This window comes from Dioscorea cayenensis, chromosome 19 (genome assembly GCF_009730915.1).
Source record: "Dioscorea cayenensis subsp. rotundata cultivar TDr96_F1 chromosome 19, TDr96_F1_v2_PseudoChromosome.rev07_lg8_w22 25.fasta, whole genome shotgun sequence".
NCBI classification, from domain to species: Eukaryota; Viridiplantae; Streptophyta; class Magnoliopsida; order Dioscoreales; family Dioscoreaceae; genus Dioscorea; species Dioscorea cayenensis.
Window position 1 is genome coordinate 16,324,086 of NC_052489.1, and position 20,183 is coordinate 16,344,268.

General features: G+C 35.0%; 1 pseudogene; it reads right to left on the reverse strand.

Annotated features, from left to right (window-relative positions):
• Positions 1–17,092: 17,092 nt before the first annotated feature.
• On the reverse strand, positions 17,093–20,126 carry LOC120284089 (annotated as a pseudogene).
• Between the last annotated feature and the right edge of the window lie 57 nt (positions 20,127–20,183).

Here is a 20,183-nt window from a genome sequence, read left to right on the forward strand (position 1 = left end):
TAGATACATTAATCCTGAATTTTTGGTTGGAGTTAAGGCATTTGTTAATTATGCTTGTCATCAACCAGTATTTATGGATTGTGATAAAATAAGGTGTCCCTGTTGTAAATGTCAAAACCAAAGGTATCTTTTAACTGATGAAGTCAAGTTGCATCTTACTAGGGATGGATTTGTCTAGGATTACTGTTAATGGGTTTGCCATGGGGAACCTTTAGATATATCAAATCCTATGCAAACACAATGCAATTCATCTTTTACAAGAGAAGTAGAAGGATCAAATCTATATCGCAACATGGTCATGGGTGCCATTGGTTCTAATTTTGACCCAAATTATGATGAAAATAAATAGGAAACACCATATCCAAAAACTCAAAGATTATATGTCATGCTTCAAGTAGCCGATGAGCCATTGTGGGCAGGTTGTTCTAAGCACTCACAGTTGTCAGCTATGACATGATTGTTGAATATCAAATCTGAGTTTCATATGTCAGAGAAGTGTTATGATGCAGTATTGCAATTAATGAATAAAGAATTACTAACTGATAATAAATTAGTTGGTAGTTTTTATGAAATAATGAAGTTTGCTGCAGATTTAGGTCTTCCATGTGAGAAATTCCACTATTGTCTAAATGGATGCATGATATACAGGGATAACGATATCGATAGAAGAAGTTGCAAGTTTTGTGATTATCCTCGATATAACAATAGACAAAGAGCATCTCCAAGAGGGAAAATTGACATACCATATCAAAAGATGTACTATTTTCCTCTTACACCTAGACTACAAAGATTGTATGCTTTAGAAGTTACAGCTAAATATATGAGGTGGCATGATGAGCATAATAAAAAATATGGTGTTATGTGACATCCATCTAATGCAGAGACATGGATACATTTTCATCGAACAAATCCAACTTTTGCATTAGAGGCTCGAAATGTAAGACAAGGATTATGTACAGATGGATTTCAACCATTTGGGCAATCAGGTAAGCAATATTCTTGTTGGCCTATTATTTTGACACCATATAATTTGCCACCATGGATATGCATGAAAGAGGCTTACATGTTTTTGACTATTATTATACCTGGCCCAAGAAATCTGAAACAGTAGTTAGATGTGTACTTCCAACCTTCGATAGTAGAATTAAAAGATCTTTGGGATGTTGGTGTTCTCACATATGATGTTTCTAAAAGGCATAATTTTTTTATGAGAGCTGGACTTATGTGGACCATTAGTGACTTTCCAGCTTATGCAATATTGTCTGGGTGGAGTACAACAGGTAAAAAAGCTTGTCCATATTGTATGGATAAATCAAAAGCATTTAGCCTTTTGAATGGTGGAAAAGTTTCTTGGGTTGATTATCATCGTCAATTTCTACCACAATGTCATACCTTTAGAAGAAATAAAAATGATTTCATGAAGAATAGAATTGAAGAGTCTCCACGTCCTCTTATGTGGACTGGAAAACAAGTTTTAAAACAAATTGAGGATTTAAAATTGAAGAAAGTAACAAATCTTTGTGCTGAACAATGGAATGCTCCTATTTGCAAGTCATGTGGTTGGAACAAACACAGTATCTTTTGGGATTTTCTATATTGGAGTACTAATCCCGTTCGTCATAATCTTGATGTCATGCATATCAAGAAAAATGTTTTTGAGAATGTGTTTGATATAGTGATGGATGTTGAAGAAAAAACAAAGGATAATGCAAAATCGAGAGAGGATATAAAAATTTATTGCAGGCGTAAGGAGTTGGAGAAAAATGATTCAACAGACAAATATCCCAAAGCTTGTTATAGTTTGAGCACACAAGAAAAAAAGGTTGTGTGTGATTGGGTGACAAAACTCAAGTTTCCAAATGGGTATGTTTCAAATATGGCAAGATGTGTGGATATGCGCAAATATAAGTTTTTTGGGGATGAAAAGTCATGATTACCATGTGTTTATGCAACGGTTAATTCCAATTGCTTTTCGTGAATTATTGCCAATGTCTATGTGGAAAGCATTAACTGAGTTGAGCTTGTTCTTTAAAGACCGTACATGCACTGTGATTAAAGAAGAAGATATAATTAGACTCCAAGAAAGTATTTCTATGATTTTGTGCAAACTAGAACTTATATTTCCTCCTAGCTTTTTTGATTCTATGGAGCATCTTCCTATTCACTTACCTTATGAAGCAAGAGTTGGGGGACCTGTTCAATATCGTTGGATGTATCCTTTTAAGAGGTATGTGAAAGTTAATAACTTATCATTTTTATTTATGAAAATGTTAACTTATGAACTAATGAACATATTTAATCATGAATTAGGTTCTTGCGGAAATTGAAGATAAAAGTAACCAATAAAGCAAGGGTTGAAGGTTCAATTTGCAATGCGTACTTGGTTCAAGAAGTATCTACCTTTTGTTCTCATTACTTTGAACCTCACATTAACACTAAATTAAGAAAAGTACTTCGTAATGATGACAGAGGTGAGATGGAAACATGTGAAAGAAATCTTTCTATATTTACTTATCCCGGTCGATCTTATGGGCAACAAAAATCAAGATGGTTGACTGATGAAGAGTACAATGCTGCAGTAACTTACGTCTTGTTAAATTGTGATGAGATCCAACATTATGTCAAGTAAGCTTCTTCATAGTAATTTAATAAACATATAATTCTATTACACTCATTCTTATTAATTAAGATTCTTAATTTGAACGATATTTATGGAAGAATTAAAGTTAAATGTGCCAAATATGAATGATGAGCAAGTTGATATTAAGCTCGAGACCAAATTTGCCAATTAGTTTAGATGTTATGTAAGTATTATTACTTATAATTCTTTTATTATTTTTTTATGTTTTTAGGATATTAATTTTATATTTATTTAATAGGTACATGATCCAAACAATAATATCACTAGTCAAATCATCAAGGATGTTGCTTTAAGGCCTTTAAGAAATGTGATCAATTATCCCATGTATTTTGTTAATGGGTTTAAATTCCATACTAGCAATTATAGTGCGGGAAAATCAACCATCAACAATGGAGTGTGCATCAAAGGTTCCAATTACAGTGAGCTATCAAGTGATTATTATGGTATTTTAAAGGAAATTATCGAATTAGAATATCTAGCACTTCCAATTAAAAAGGTTGTCCTCTTAAAGTGCGATTGGTTTGATCCAACTCCAAATGTTAGGAAGAAAGTTCATAAGGACTACAATCTTGTTGATATCAACTATAAAAGAAGGTTTAACAAATATGAGCCTTTCATTTTGCCGAAACAAGCACTTCAAGTATATTATGCACCTTATCCAAGTATGAAGCATGACAAGGTTGACTAGCGGGCTGTGCGTAGAATTAAATCTAGATCAGTTATTGAGATCCCTACAACTGATTTGCCATTCCAAGATGATGAAGTAGAAGTGCATTCAATTGATACGATTGATGATGCAATGATACCTTTAAATGATTCAAATGATGCTTTTGTTGATGTAGATGATGGACATGATGATGTTGACTTAGAAAATGCTGCTGAACCTGATTTGCAAGAAACAGAAACAGAAGATAATGAAGATGATTAAGATGATAACATGTCTATTGATAATGAATACTGTTATTTTAGTTCTAATGCATTGAATGTACTTTGATTTTAACCTCACGTAGCATTTTTCAAGTCAAGTTTTATTTTATATAGTGAGTATAATTTGCTTTAAACCTTATATAGTATTTTCTATGTTATGTTTTATTTTAATTTCCCGAGTATAATTTGCTTTTAACTTTATCTAGCATTTTCTAAATTTTTTTATAATATTATTATGCATTTGGAATGCTTTATTTGAATTTGTTTATTGTTATTAAATTTATAATTTATATATTTCAATTTAGTCATTTTTGTAGACATGCCTAGAGGTAAAGGAAGGATTGGGCCATATCGAGGAGAATGGTCTTGTGAGATGCACACTAATCCTACAAATGAAAAGAACTTAATAAATCTTGTAAATGCCATTCAGCTTAATGATACAGCAACTGAGGGCCCTGATCCCGTAAATGCATCTTGTGATATTGCAAATAATGACCCAAATCATACAATTTCAACTCCTACTATATACCAAGCTAGAAATGATCTATTTGATGCAACAGCTAATGGAGGTAGACTTCGCATCATGGTTGTGAATGGATTGTAAGTATTTTTTTTTTTAAATATGATTGTATGTTATAATATATGAACACATTTACATGTTTATAATTATAAGTTTATAACAGGTTAGAACCCTCTAACAAATGTTCACATGTGATAACAAAGGTGTACAAGCAAAAGGTGGACACTAATGGCTACATATGGAAAACAATTTCACAAGCTACAAAAGATTTTTATTTTGAGGAGTTTAGGGAATTTTATTTTGAATTTAGTTTATTTATTTCATTCCATTTTCATTATTGAATATCAACAAGTTCATTGTTTTGCAGAAGCATTGTATGTGGGATTCTTCAATGGAAGCGCAAGTGAAGGTAGCATGGGTTGTGAAAGCTTCACAACAATACAGTGATTTTTTGCGAGATATAAGAAATTCTGATAAGAAATCATAATACATGTCTGATGATGTTTGGAGACATTGGAAAGCCTCTTAGGATAAACCTGAATTTAAGATGAAACGAGAAAAAAAATTCAAATAATCGAAGGAGCATTGCAGGACCGTCATCTCATACTAGAGGGTCAGTATCAAACGTTAAACATGGCAAAAGACTTGTAAGTATAAATAGAATTTATTTGTATGATGAATGAATGCAATATAATAAAATTAACTTGCATGTTATATGAGTTTGCGATTGTTGTAGTATAAAGTAAAGTACTTTATTTTTATATATGTCTAAAATTACATATGCTTTTATTGTTAACTAAATGATTATATATAATCAAAATGTAAATGTTGTGAATGTTATAAGCATCTTCAATTCATTAGGATAAATGTGTTCACACCATGAGTGGTTTTTTTTTATTTATTACCACTAAAAAGCATGATAGACAAACCTTGTTTACATATGTTTTTTATTTATGTCTAAAATTTCATATGTTTTTATTGTTAACTAAATAATCATAGATAAAGCGTATATTTTGTGTATGTTATAGGCATCTTCATTAGGCCGTATGCCTACACCACATGAGTTGTTTTTTTTTACTCATACTAAGAAGCATGATGGACAAACTTTTATTGATTAAAAGTCTAAATCACTCAATGTAAGTTTTTAAATTCTTTTAAATCATCAAGATTTTTCATTTTTCATAGTTTATTTGTAATTATTTATTTATATGTTTTATATTATGCATATAGGATAAATATTGAGCTTGAGAGACGCACCTCAAACAATTTTAGGATCTAGAAATGACAATTCTCAACAGATGAGTTCACACTTTATTATGAGGCAGTTTGTGGTGGAAAAAAGAGAAAGGTGTATGGTCTTGGATCTCAAGTATCTTATTATTGTGGTGGTAATACAAATGCAAGCAAATCATGTACTAGCTCTTTTGAATCACAAAATCAAGAGGAGCTTCAAAATGAGTTGGCAACTATGAAGAAGAAGATAGAGGCTCAAGATAATTTGATAGTTGATTTGAAAAGAACAATTAAGATGTTGTGTAATCACATTAGTGTGCCTCCTCTACATGGAACACAAAATGCAAGTAACAATCAACCAAAGGAGTGTGAAGGCACAAGAGATGGAGATGGAGATGGAGATGGTGGTCAAGATCCTAGATTTTTATAAATATTTGTGCTTTAATTGTTACTTTATTTTGCTTGTATAACTTTGGGTATTTTTTTGCATTGTTAATTTTTGTTGATGTTTTACATTCTTATATAGTGGTATTGTTGATATTTTAAATACTTATCCATTGATATATTTTATTTATAATATAATTTATAAAAATATTAGAGATTGTTATTTTTAAATTACATTTGAATTTGGGATTTCATGGATGTAGGTTAAATTAATTGCTTATCACGAATGCCCAGGAATTTTAACATTAGAATTACCCAGGTAATTGCACAGGGAATTTATATAATTCACAAAAGTGTTACCCATGGATTACCCAGAGATTATATATTATTAATAGGATATTTACCCAGGGTTTACCCAGCGATATTCTATTATTATATTATATTTACATAGTACTTACTCAGGGATGTTTCATGGGGACATTTACCCAGAGATCCCCCAGGGATTAATCAGTGGGTAATTCTTGGTGTTTTATCAAATCCCAAGAATTAATTATCTAGGGATATCAATTATGTACCTAGAGATTGATCCGTGGGTAATTTACCTAGGGATAAGAAATTTTGTGGGTAATATTTTACCCATGAGCGATTTAGCTAGGGCCTCAAATCCTTGGGTATTCCCTAGGTAAACAGATTTACCCAGGGATTTTTATAGTATTACCCATAGAATTATCCTTGGGTAAATTGTTACTTTCTTGTAGTTAAACCCTATGATTATCGTGGTTAGAGTTGTGCAAATACTTTATTTGCATGCATAGCTTTTGTTAATTAAAAAAGAAATTATGTAAAATAATATTAGTATATTTACTATAAAATATATTTATATGTATAATTTTAAATATTATTAATAAGGTACTGTTTAGTTGCAAAATAAAAAAAAATATATATGTGGCATAATTTTATTTTATAGGAAGTGCAAGCGATTAAGGAACTAAGGCATAACCTAGTGGTTTCTTACCTTATTTGTGCTTGAGAGATCTTGAATTCCAAACTTCTCAAGTACAATACAAAAAACATAAAAAGCTGCTTGTCGCCAATTTGTCAAAAAAAAGAGCAAGTGATTATTACAGAAATTGTGACATATTTTATTCTTACAGAATGAGTGTTTGTAACAAAATAAAAAAAATTACAGAGATAGCCCGATCACTGACCGGACCGCTGGTGGACTGGTGGCCGATCGCTAGAGACCGGATGGACCACCGGTGGACTGCCGGCGTGTCACCGGAGACCACCCAACAGATGGGCGGACCACGAGTGCATCGGTGGTTGGATAAAAAAAAGAGAGGATTTTTACAATGATAAAATATCCCTCTTAGTGGAATATTTTTTATGCCATAATACTTATATTATGCCATAATTTTTTATTTTAAAATAAGCACCCAAACAACAAATATGGCATAATTCTCAAAAAATATTAAATTATGGCATATTGTACGGATTATGCCATAATTTTGGCCTATCCAAATAGCCCATAAAAAATATATTAGTTTAGTTTAAAGAAAATTTGGTTCATTGCTATGATATTTGTTCAAGAAAAAAAAAAAGCACTTATACTCCATAGGATATACCAATATATTATTAGAAAATCTAAAAGCAAGGGGGAAAAAAAGTAAGATGTGAATGATAATTATATCGCTCTTCTATTTACTTATTCCAAAACATGGGAGAATAACCCTTCATAAAACCTTCAATTATGATCCTTCAATTTTCTAACTCCTGGCTCCTACAATTACAAGCATGCAATTCATGACTTCAAATAGAAAATTACATCCAAATAGAATCCCCATGGCTCCCAATATAACTCTAGATTTTTCATATACTAGCTAAAATTCCAAAACTCCTAATTTATTAAGTTGTAACTGCTAATTCATGACTTCAAATAGAAAATTACATCCAAATAGAATCCCCATGGCTCCCAATATAACTCTAGGTTTTTCATATACTAGCTAAAATTCCAAAACTCCTAATTTATTAAGTTGTAACTGCTAAATTAAGTTTATTCCAACATATATCATCTAAACTAGGCATTCTCCCCGGCTTCGCATCGGAGTTTTACATAAATAAATAAGTACAATTAAAATTTTTTTCAATTAAATTTTTTCCAATTATTAATACCATAAGTAACATAAATAAAAATTTAAATACAATGAAAAAAGTTATATTTGTTTTTTAAACACTCTAGGAGCAAATTATAAAAATAATATAATTAAACAATTCAATGGAAACAGTAGAATACTTTGGATTTCAAAGGTCATATGGGCATTTATTGTATAAATAAATAAGTGAAATTAAAGTTGTTCTATTATTAATATCATAAGTAATATAAATAAAAACTTAAATGTAATAAAAAATTTAAATTTATTCCTTCAAAGTGGAAGCAGATTATAATAATATAATTAAACAACTCATACAATGTAAACTGTTATATACTACAATTACTGCATAAATAAATATGTGTAATTAAAGTTTTTTAATTATTAATATCATAATTAATATACATTAAAAACTTAAATATAATAAAAAAATTTAAATTTATTTTAGATTTTTCATCTTCATCTTCACATAAACGCAATTTATATCATTTAATAAATATGAAACTATTGGTAATTTTAGAAAATAAAGTTTATGTTGTAATTTAATGTAATACCAAATAAATGTCGTTAATTTTTTATTCATTTAATTATATATTTTTTATTAATAACACAATATTTTTTTTATTTTTCACATTTTCTGTCATACCAAATAAATGTTATTTATTCTTTTCTAAACTAATAATTCCAAATAAATTTAGCAAAGAATTTCAATTTCCAAAAGTCATCTGTTTCGATGAGTACGTCTCATTAAATGTTTAATATAAAATAATGCCCATGATAAATCAATTCCATTAAATCTTATATGTTTATAATGCAATGAGAAAAATTCTTTAAAAAAGAGTCTAAAAATTTTCCTTGAATTATAATCTATTTTCATTAGAAGTTCTTATTTAATATAATAATATTATCTATTAGTCTTCTATATCTTTTTTGTATTTTTAATATTTAATATAATACCAAATAAATATTTTTAAACCAAAAACTTTTAAAAGAATACGAAGGATTTAATATAAAACCTATTTGATTGCCATAATGAAATCTATGCCACTTTAAATATATGCAAAAATAAATAAATAAATAAATAAATAAATTCTTCCTTAAAACCCTCTCCAATCATATTACCATTCATTTCCCTTAGAACATCCTATTAAATATTTAATATTAATGCAATGAGGAAAATTCTTTAAAAAGAATTTAAAAATCTTTCTTGAATTATCATTTGTTTTCATTAAAAGATCTTATTTAATATAATAATATCATGTATTAGTCTCCTATATTTTTTTTTTGTATTTTTAATATTTAATATAATACCAAATAAATATTTTTAAGGGAAAATTACTGTTCACCCCTCGTAATTTTCAAAACTTCACAAAAACCCCTCCTACTTTTACACACCCCGGACAGCCCTTCCGTTAGTGTTTAACTTCCCTTTTATCCCGTACCGTTCACTTCAAATGGGTCCATGTTGTGAAATCCCATTTTTGCCCTTGAAAATGGTGGGAAAAGAAAGCGCCAAATCACATCATGTTCAACCTTTTCAGGGCTTTCGCTTGGTTTCGATAGACAATGCCGAGAAGTTGCATTATATCTTGTTCTTCTCCTCATTTCTCCTCATTTGATTTGTTCGACTTTCGATTCGCCGGTTTCAGTATACTGGTGAGAATCTCTTCGTTGCTATCAGTTTGACCATTCCACAGGTGTTTATTATGCCAGCTTATTTGTGGTAGTCTGGGTGAAGTTTATCATACCCGAAATATATAAATCAGTTTCTCCATCAGAAAATGAAGTTGATTTCCATCGGATTGGTCAAGTGCACTCCATCTTCAAATGAGCTTTAGTCGATTTTATTGTCGAGACAGAGCATGTGCCATTGTCGTCTCCGTTTGAAAGCGAGTTCATTTCGTTGTAAAGTTCTTCTCGTTTATGGTTATCTATTTGTATATTTTAAATACTGTTTAACTATTTGCTATTATCTGTTTAAATACATTACCAATATGTTTAATAATTGCCATCTCTATTTAACTTTATCTTTACATGTATAACTATTCATATTAATGTGTAAATTCTCAAAGTCTCTGCGTAAAACGGTGATCTTTTTCGTTTGATTTGAATTGTTGGCAGGTGGCACGTGGCAGGTGGCAAGGTTATTGTATCCCGTACATAAGAATTATTGTACCCCGGACATGAAGAATAATGCTTGTATTCTTGTTTATCATTGTCAAGGACGACGACATGGAAGTGGCCATTCATGATTATCGGGAGGATGACAATTTTGAACTTCATGCGAGTTCGCTGCACGTATCCCACGACCATAGCCATAATTGTTTCATGTGCGTCGTCCCGCTTTTGACATACACAGTATGAGCTGTCCGGTGATGGAAGCGCTTCTTGTAAGGATATGGCTCTTTGCTCAGCGACTTTTTGTATTATGCATACGAAAGCGTCCCATCACATCATCTCGTGACCATTTCCTTCCCTCAAGCGGTGTGTATAATTTGTCCCGGTGAGGCCGGCATGTCGATTCTTCCACACGACAATCGTCGAGGTTAAACGATAAGTCGATATAATAAGACCATATTGTAAATATTTAAATGATATTATCAATTGTTAAATGATATTATATATAATTAAACGTTAAGTAGACAAATTAAATGATAACATAAAGACATTAAACACTATTAGAAAATCGTTAAACACTATAATAAAAAAACTTTAAACACTATCATAAAAACTTTTAAACTTACCTCAGTCCCATAGAGCGGGTTGAGGAAGATCCTCATCAACTCCCCGCTCAGTATTTGTTAAAGACGAGACAGAGCCAACCCATTTTTTTCTTCTTCGTAATAAAAAGCTTTTTCGAGCAGTCCGGTCCCATTGTTGATTGGCCTTGATCATCTCTCTCGTTGCTCGGTCGGGGTCTTCATGGGGACCGCTAGTTGAGCCTTCACGATGTTCGACACCAGCGACGATCTTCCATCGATACTGGGGATGACTGGCGGCGAGATCAATCGCAGACACATCCTTACATGGTTGTTCTTGTTGTGGGATTGTGTCCCTCGCTCGATGCGAGGGATGACAACAACGACATCAACCGCGATACACATCCTTACATGGTTCTTGTTGTGGTGGGATTGTGTCTCGCTCGATGCGGTACTCGTCGGCCACGGCCACGACACATGATTCAACGATCTTCTCAACCGTGGTACGCAGCAATGACATCATTGGGAGACACACCCTTAGCTTGTTCTTGATCTTCAGGGATTGTGTCCATCTTTGATGCTGCAATCTCGGCAACTGGTTCCACCGGGTCGGGGATTTCATTAAGAAGAGAGTTAACGACCTTCTCAACCACGGCAACGGTGACATCATCTACGATGTCCTCCACCGTCATGGCCATGTCATCAACGGCGATAGACTCAGTAACAGCATCAGCCGCCGATGGTGTTGCTATTGTTTCATCGTCAGCCGGCGGTGGAGACATAGGCAGTATTGTTCTACTCTTTTTCTCAAGTCTCTTCGAATGTGGCCGTCTTGGAATGGCCCTCCCGATGATGTCGTCGTCGTCAAATTCCGACGCCTCGTTCATCCCGGGTGCTTCAGTTCTTTGGAGGGATGGCGCAGTCGATTGTGAACGTCCTTCCAGTGCCTCAACACGAGCGACAAGCCGAGGAAACTTCGGTCATCAATATCGCAGCGCTGCGTAAGAGTTGCGGTGACATCTTCGCTTAATGTCGCCGGTGGGGCTGCCACGGTCGGAGGGGCTGCCACGGTCGGGGGGACTGTCGTTATCGTGGTAGGGGGGGTTGTTGCAATCTGCCGGGGTAGGGGAGGGCTTCTCCAGCGTCGAGGAATACGTGCGCGTGGTGGACTGGAAGTAGGAGAACGGCATCGAGCGCGCACGATAGAGGTTGCCCTCTCATCCTGCCTTCGAGCAAGTGGTTGCGGAGCAATAACATCCATCCGTCGGTTGGCCCCAATAAATATTTCTTCTTCAGTATTCGCCGGAACAAGCTCAGAAAACTAACATATGTAAACCAAACAATTTCAGCGAAATCATTCATTTTAAACTATAAAAACTATATTTAAACAGAGTGTTTATATATTTAAACTTTATAGAATATATTTAAACGGAGAACAAAATATTTAAACCAGTATGAATAAGTTTTAAACGGTAAATACGAAAGTTAAACGCTAAATAATATGTTTAAACATTAAAGACTTATGTTAAACATTGTCCATGATTTATTACCTCTTTTCCATCGAGCGATGACAAGCTGGTTTCTACCGTCGCTTCCTTCCGGTAAGTACTTTCGCCGTAGCACAGCATCCTTTGGATCTTGCCGAAACGGACTTTCTTCCCTGTTCCGGTCAGCTCGTAAAACCAGACGTTAACCGCGACCGAGCAACCCTTAATATACCCTGTGTTGGTCTTCTTCCCGGCGCATCTATCTTGCACTCGAGCGGCTGCTTGTGGAATATCCTCCATAAGCCACTTGTGCGTCGCCTGCGCCCATGCGTATCGCCCCATGGCTGGTAGATCTTCGACATAATCAACGATCCAGTTCGGAACCGAGCATGATATATTTGGGAAGAGGACTGTGCCCATGAGGTACACCATCAGGAGTTTGACAAAATTATCTTCTTCTCCCCTCTGTCGAACAAGTTGCACTAGAGTGCTCTTGATGGAGTCTCTGTGTCTCTCGTAGGTTTTTGATAGATACCTCCCATCGAACGCTGACCGGGTTTTCTTCTTCTGAAAGACGACTGCGTCGCCATCGCAACGCAGACCAAGAACGAGGGCCACATCTTGAGGTTTGAAACTCAACAGGCTTTCCCCGATCCTGAATTTATTGGTGCGACCGTCGTACCTTTGCAAAAGAGAATCAAGAAGGACCCTCTCTTGGTATATAGCTTCCAGCTCAGTGAACGCTGCAAACGGTGTCCTTCGAATAATCTCCCAGTGTCGAGGGGTCATGTTATCTTTTAATTCAGCTAAGGTCTCCACTACCGGTGTCAAATAGCATCGCCCATTAACTAGGTTGACCGCCATAATCACAAGCCTGCGACAATAACAACACATTCAACATGCAGTATTCACAAAAGTTTAAGCGGAAATATAAGGTTTTAAACGGTAACCTCTCAGTTATTAAACAGAGATATCAAATGTTAAACAGAGACCCAGTTTATTAAACAGAGACGAGAATACTTAAACAGAGACAACAAAATTTAAACTGTAACATCTCATTTCTTAAACGTCAACCTCATTTGTAAAACTGCAACCATATCAAACGAAAGGGGAAATGTACATTATAAATATTACACAAATCATAACAATCGAAAAAACTATTTCGATAGTGTATACAGACGAAAATGCAAAACAAAACAAAACCCTAGCCGAGAAATCTACATGCAGACTAACAAAACCCCAGCCGAGAAATCCCCCTACAGACTTCAATATCTTCCAACAAAAATAGGAGCACAAAACAAAACTGAAAAATCTTTCTTTGTAACAGAACAGTTAACATAAAACCATACTCAATACCTTAAATTGCAAACTGATGAAATGCCAACTAGTTGCGTGGGGGACTTCTCCTTCGATATACCGGTGGAAAGGGAAAAGCTGCAATTACAGAGGCTTCACCGGTAGAGACAACTTCGGAGACAGCTTCGAAAATGGAAAAGCTGAAGACACGAGTTGAGAAAAAGCAAGTAAACGGCTCCAATAAATTCGTCTCTTGGGGTTACCCTACGGAAAACCACCCCACTTCCTCTCAAACCGCCGAGATGGCTGCAGCCACGACTCCCCATGCAAGGGCATTTTCATCCATAAAATTTGAAACTCACTCTGTTCACATCCGTTACAGGCTTTGGGGTTTGAAAAACATAGAGTTTAAAAGGAGGGGGTTTTTAGGGATTGCAAAACTAACGGAGTTTTTGGCAATTTTACAAACTTAGAGCGTTTTTTTGGCAATTTCCACTATTTTTAAACCAAAAACTTATAAAAAAATACGAAGGATTTAATATAAAACCTATTTAATTCTCATGATGAAATCTATGCCAATTTAAATATATGCAAAATAAAAAATAAAAATAAAAATCTTCCTTAAAAACTTCTCCAATCATATTACCACCCATTTCCATTAGAACATTCTATTAAATATTTAATATAAAACCAATTAATGCCCATGATGAAGTCAATGCCTATTGTGCAATTAAAATTTTTAAACCCTCTCCAATTATACTACCATATATTTCCATTAGAGTATCCTATTAAATATTTTAAATAAAACCAATTAATGCCCATGATGAAATCAATGCCTATTGTACAATTAAAATTTTTAATTATTAATACCATATTTAATATAATAAAATTATTAAAATTATTCCGTGAATCACTCCTAGAGCACTTTATACATCTACTTTAATAGTATGTATAGATTATCAAGATATAAACTAGTATCACTTGAATACTCTCATTTTATTTGTTTTATATTGAATATATATATATATATTCCTATCTTGTTACATCAATGCTAATCCAAACAATTTTTTTTTATCCGTTTTCATTTTATATGATGAAAAAACTTTAATAAAAGAAATTACCTAATTAGTTGAATTAATTAGACAAATTAACTTGTTATCGGATATGGAATGGTTAATTGTGTCCATCATTTTGATTCAAAATATCTTGATTTGGTTTAATTAACTTCTCTATATTTGTGTGGGCTCCTTTTTTTCCATCCGGCCTTTAATTAGGGTATGACCGGTTGAAAAGCATGGATCACAAATCAAATTTTAATTTTTTTTTATATGTCAGATGATTTCATGTTTATGACTCTTATTAGGGGCAAGTCCCTAATATTAATTACCCCAGACAATGTCATGGGAACCTCCGATTAAGAAACAAGTGTGAATGAGAAGTAACTGAGTAAACATAATAATTTTTTTTATATTTAATTTCAAAAATGCATGCGAATACATGATCATAGACAAGAATACACAAGTAAGAGAGCTATTCTCTAAGAGAGCTTAACAAGAGATTTTTTAGAAAGAGCTATTTCTATCATGCTCTTCAAAAAAAAATTTTTAGCTGCCGCTCTTAGCTCCTATACTGAAAGTATGTTAGAAGATCCTTTTAGCTTTATGGATGTAGCTCTCCTCGATTTCTTTTTTTTTATGTGGGTTAGTGTCTTGACACATTACTTAGTCCAAGCTGCGGCCACTCTACATTTACGAGTTGCCTACTTGGTCACTTTTGCTTCTTTTATCGCTGAAGACTTTGGTTCTTTGTGCTTGTAAAATCTCCAGCTCCTTGACTTGTGAAACTCCTCAAGTCTTTGACTTCCTGATGTCTTGAAACTTCAGAGTTGCATTTGTCATTTATATTTTATTTAGATCTTGACTTTTCGATGATTTTGAGCCTTGACCGTTGGATTTTTTTTTTAAGTCATGACCTTCAACATGGTTAGGTCATTAACTTGATAATTTTGACTTGCCTTTAAAATGGATCTCAAACTCATTTTTTTCATTTGTGAAAGAAACCACCTAATGGGCTTGGGTAAATCTTTGCCAAATCAACTTTTTCAATGAGTGTTGATGAGAAACATTTTTCTTCTTTTTGTGGAAATTTCCATTCCCTATCCATCATCATTTTTTCAATGAGTGTTGAACATTGAATTTTTTTTCTTCTTTTTTTTAAAGTCATGACCTTCAACATGGTTAGGTCATTAACTTGATAATTTTGGCTTGATTTTACAATGGATCTCAAACTCTTTTTTTTTTAAAGAGACCTCATAATGGGCTTAGAAAAATCTTTACCAACTCAACTTTTTCAAAGAATATTGACGAGAAATATTTTTCTCCTTTTTGTGAAAATTTTCATTCATTTTTTTTCTTCATTCATCATCATTTTTTTGTGAAATTTTCATTTTTTACTCTTCCTTTCATTTCAAGAAAAGATTTTTTTTTTTTTAGCACTTTTCATTTCACCTCTTTTCACTCTAACGGATGTTAAAAGACCTCCAAGTGAGCTTCAAGAAATCTTTGTCAGCCCTTCTCTTTTTTTTTATGAGTGTTGACGAGAGATATTTTTTGTGAACTTTTCATTTTTACTCTTCTTTCCACTTCAAGGAATTTTTTTTTACACCTATTTTCATTTCATATTTTCCTTTTACTCCAAATGAGTGTCAAAAGACCTCAAAGTGAGCTTAAAGAGAGGATTTGATTTTTTTTTTTTAATAGAAGATTTCTCGTTACCCCAAGAAAGTCAAGACTCCAAGGTGGAATGAGAGAAATTCATGAAAAATTCACGTTACCCCAAGAAAGTCAAACTTCAAGGTGGAATGAGAGAAATCAGAAAAATTTCTTGTTACCCCAAGAAAGTCAAGACTTCAAGATGGAATGTGAGAAATTTCATAGAAAATTTCTCGTTACCCCAAGAAAGTCAAACTCTAAGGTGGAATGAGAGAAATCATGAATAAATTTCTCGTTACCCCAAGAAAGTCAAGACTTTAAGGTGGAATGAGAGAAATTCATGAAAATTTCTCGTTACCCCAAGAAAGTCAAGACTTCAAGGTGGAATGAGACAAATTTCATAGAAAATTCTCGTTACCCCAAGAAAGTCAAGCTTCATGGTGGAATGAGAGAAATTTATTGAAAATTTCTCATTACCCCAAGAAAGTCAAGACTTCAAGGTGGAATGAGAGAAATTTCATAGAAAATTCTCGTTATCCCAAGAAAGTCAAGCTTCATGGTGGAATGAGAGAAATTTCATAGGATTTTTCTAGAGGAGGCCCTGCAAGGAAAATTACCTAAATACCCTTACCAAATTCATCCTTTACTTTTTTTCACATTTTTTTTTAACCCATCCTTTCATTTTCCCATATTTTCCTTTCTTCTCTTATTTCCATTTTTCCATATTTTTTTTCTCTCTCTTTTTTTTAAAACACACCGTTCATTTTTTTTATTTTTCCCTTTCATTTTTTTTACTAACGTTTCATCATTTTTTTTTCTCTCTTTTTTCATCACTCATCCCTCATTTTTTTCATTTTTTTTTCATTTTTTTTATTTTTTTTATTATTTTATCCTTCATTTTCCTTCTCTATTTCTAACTCATCTTTTTTTAAAAAAAATCATCCTTCATTTTTTTTCCCTTTTTTTCTTCATTTTTTTAACTCACCCTTCGTATAACAATAATTTTTTTTACTCACCCAAGAATGACAACCTTGAAGTATGTCTTCACCAAAACATATTTCCCTCATTAAGCTTCATACACAGGTCCACTATTGACTTAACAATGCCCCACATGTTTGCAACATTGATCTGAATCATACTGAGAATCACATGATTGTAATGGTCTCTTGGATGAACTCTTGAGACATATCCAATCTTCATCAAATCGGCACTTGCAAGAAAAGCCTGTGCGATCCACTTGGCAAGTTTGTTGGCATTGTTCTTGAGCTTTCTAACTTCAGTTACAGTATGGACCTCACAGCGAGTAACCAAATGAAGATCATCATCAAGTTTCCATCTTCGGTAGCGGTATGAAACAGAGGCGAGCTCCTCCCCATAAGCAGCGAAGGGTATAGGCTCCTAATAAGTGCTTGTGTGATATGAATGCGAAGCATTCTTTCCTTATATTGAGCATTACTTTTCTCGGGTTTTTACATTAATATGTGTGTTTTTATGTTACTTTTATGCAGGTAGGGTTGTGAAACCAATTATGAAGGAAAGAAGCCAATGTAGATCACAATGCACCGATTTTGGAGGAAATCTTGCTAAGGTTCAAACGCGAAGATATAAGTCGGGTGCGAGATGCTAGAGTGTGTGCCAACCTCCCCGTATTTGAGTTTGCACAACCATTTGGAGGGGCACAAGGGTAGTCACATTCAAGCATTCCGACTTATGCACATAGAACAAGATCTCCATCAACTTATCCGTCATTGAAGAAGCAAAGCGATCCACGGCATAAACGTGTACCCGTTTATGTTACCTCGATGAAAGGTGGATTCGGGAGTATTTTTGGCATAGTACTGTAGCAGGTTCTGTAACAAATCACTGCAACAAACACTGTAGCAGTTACTGTTCACAGCCGGCCGAAAATGACAGTTTCAGAGAATCCACACGCCCGTGTGGAAATTCCGCACGGGCACATGAAGCATCCACGCCCGTGTAGTCGCCCTATTCCAGCACTATTTAAAGCCGAATCAGCCCCGATTTTTTTATTCTTTTTTCCATCTTTTCCCCAACTTGAGAGTGGGCTTCGGCTAGGGTTTCGAGGGGTATTGGCCAAGGTTTTGGAGAGGTTCTACGGCTCCAACATCATCATTCCTTAGGAAGAAGGTTGGTAGGGGAGCTTCCGTCGAGGCGTATCCTATACCGGACGAGGGAATCCTTGGACGACGAGTAGAGGACTTTCCACAAGACCATTGACACGACTATCGAGGGGGTTTCTTTTATGGATTCTTTGCTTTTACATTCTATTTCATTGATTGTACATAGCTCCATGGAGAGCTAAACCCCTAGTGGGTACTCAGGTATTGTGAACCCTAGGATGTATTTGTTTCTTTGAACCTCTTTATTATGCTTTCAATAAATTGATGTTTATTGTGAGTTCCAACCTTGAATGCTTGATTGTATGAACATTTCCCCTAGAGTGACACTAGGGTTGAGAGTTCTTGTTGGTAACCTTGTGAGTGAGTGACACACCACGAGCGTTAGACAAAGCTAGGTTGGAGAGGGTTGAGAGGGTGAGTCGAGAGGTACAGGAGCGACCCCTTTCCCCTCCGGCGTGATAGATTCTACCTCCGTTCCTCGAGTTCTTTGTGGCCATAATAGAGTGAATGGTCTAAGGGATGAACTTTCGCTGGGGCTTAATTGCGCGTGCAACGAAGTGAAGCATTGAGGTGATCTTAGTATCTATGGCTCAATTGTGGTTAGGGACCTTCCACTTGGACCAAAGGGTTAGGTCTATAATTAGGAAGAGATTTATCACTTGGAATCCCTAGAGCTCATTGCAACCGTATGCGAGTGCGAGGTGTTGAGATTGTTCGATTTCTCCTCCGGGACATGTATAGAGTTAGGCATAGTTGACCTTAGATTTGGGACTATGTAATTAAGGATTTCCACGACTCACCATTGCATTGATTAGGAAGCATAATAGAGGGTTCTTGCACTTGAAACAATTATCCTAAGAGGAGCATTATCCGGGTACCCCATCTTTATCGATTGCCTTACCCCCCTTCTTTACTTTTGTTCCCTTTCTTGTTGTTGTTATTGTTGAGAATTGAATCATTATCACACTCATTATCATTGATCTTTCACATAGCTAAGAATCGAATTAAGTACTTTTATTCCCTACTCCCTGTGGATTCGATACCCGCTCACCCGGGATTATTACTTCGACAAACCCGTGCACTTGCGGGATATACGCAAGGGGACCTTGTCAGCTCTTCAAAAGCGACCTTGTTGTCATCACAAACGAGCACTTGTTGTGGAAAGTTCTAGTTGATGTAAGTAGCCTCCACGGCAAGTGAGTGTGCGGAGTTGTTGTCTTCCTTTGCCTCAGAAAATAGCTCCTGAGAGGGCTCATTCAGTGACAAGAGATCAAGCTGGAAATCATCGCGCTTGTCAAAGAAAAGCTTTGTTGCCAATGCGCTGGATGACAATGTCCTACGAGTAAACAGAGCGCAGGGCGCACATGAGGGCGGAGGGGATAGCATCAGTGACAAAGACAGTGGCTTTGTCTTCATTTGCGAGGCAGTAGATGACGGGGTCGTTGGTAGTGGTGACCTTGAAGAAATTCCTGGTCTTGAAGTGTTCCATGCGGCACTCATTCTTAGAGCTGACACGATCGTAGGAGCGGTCGTAGGGCTCGAGGACACCACAAACCAGAAGGTCTTCTTGCGGCGCTGAGGTCCATGGTGAGCATTAGATGCAGAGCCGGAGGATCGGTGGTCATGGTGATAAAGCCGATCCCGGCGTGCACGCTCCTTCTCGCCCTCGCGGCGGCGGGCTTCGACTTCTTCATCACGTCGCTGATGCCATTTTCAGAGTCATCAATATGGTCCCTCCCAAGATTGAAGACCGGTTGCTCCGCATCGCTGGAATCACTATCACTGGAATTAGAATCCAATGGAATCACATCCCGCTGCTTATGATAAGCGTCGATCTTGTCATCCATAACTTCACCCGCGAATACATCGTCATCATCGGCATGGGTTGTCTTAGCATTCTTCATCGCCTTCCTCGGCTTCTTCGACCTTCTACTCATTGTGTTTGATCAAGAGAGAGAGAGAGAGAGAGAGAGAGAGAAAAGAAATGCATGCTA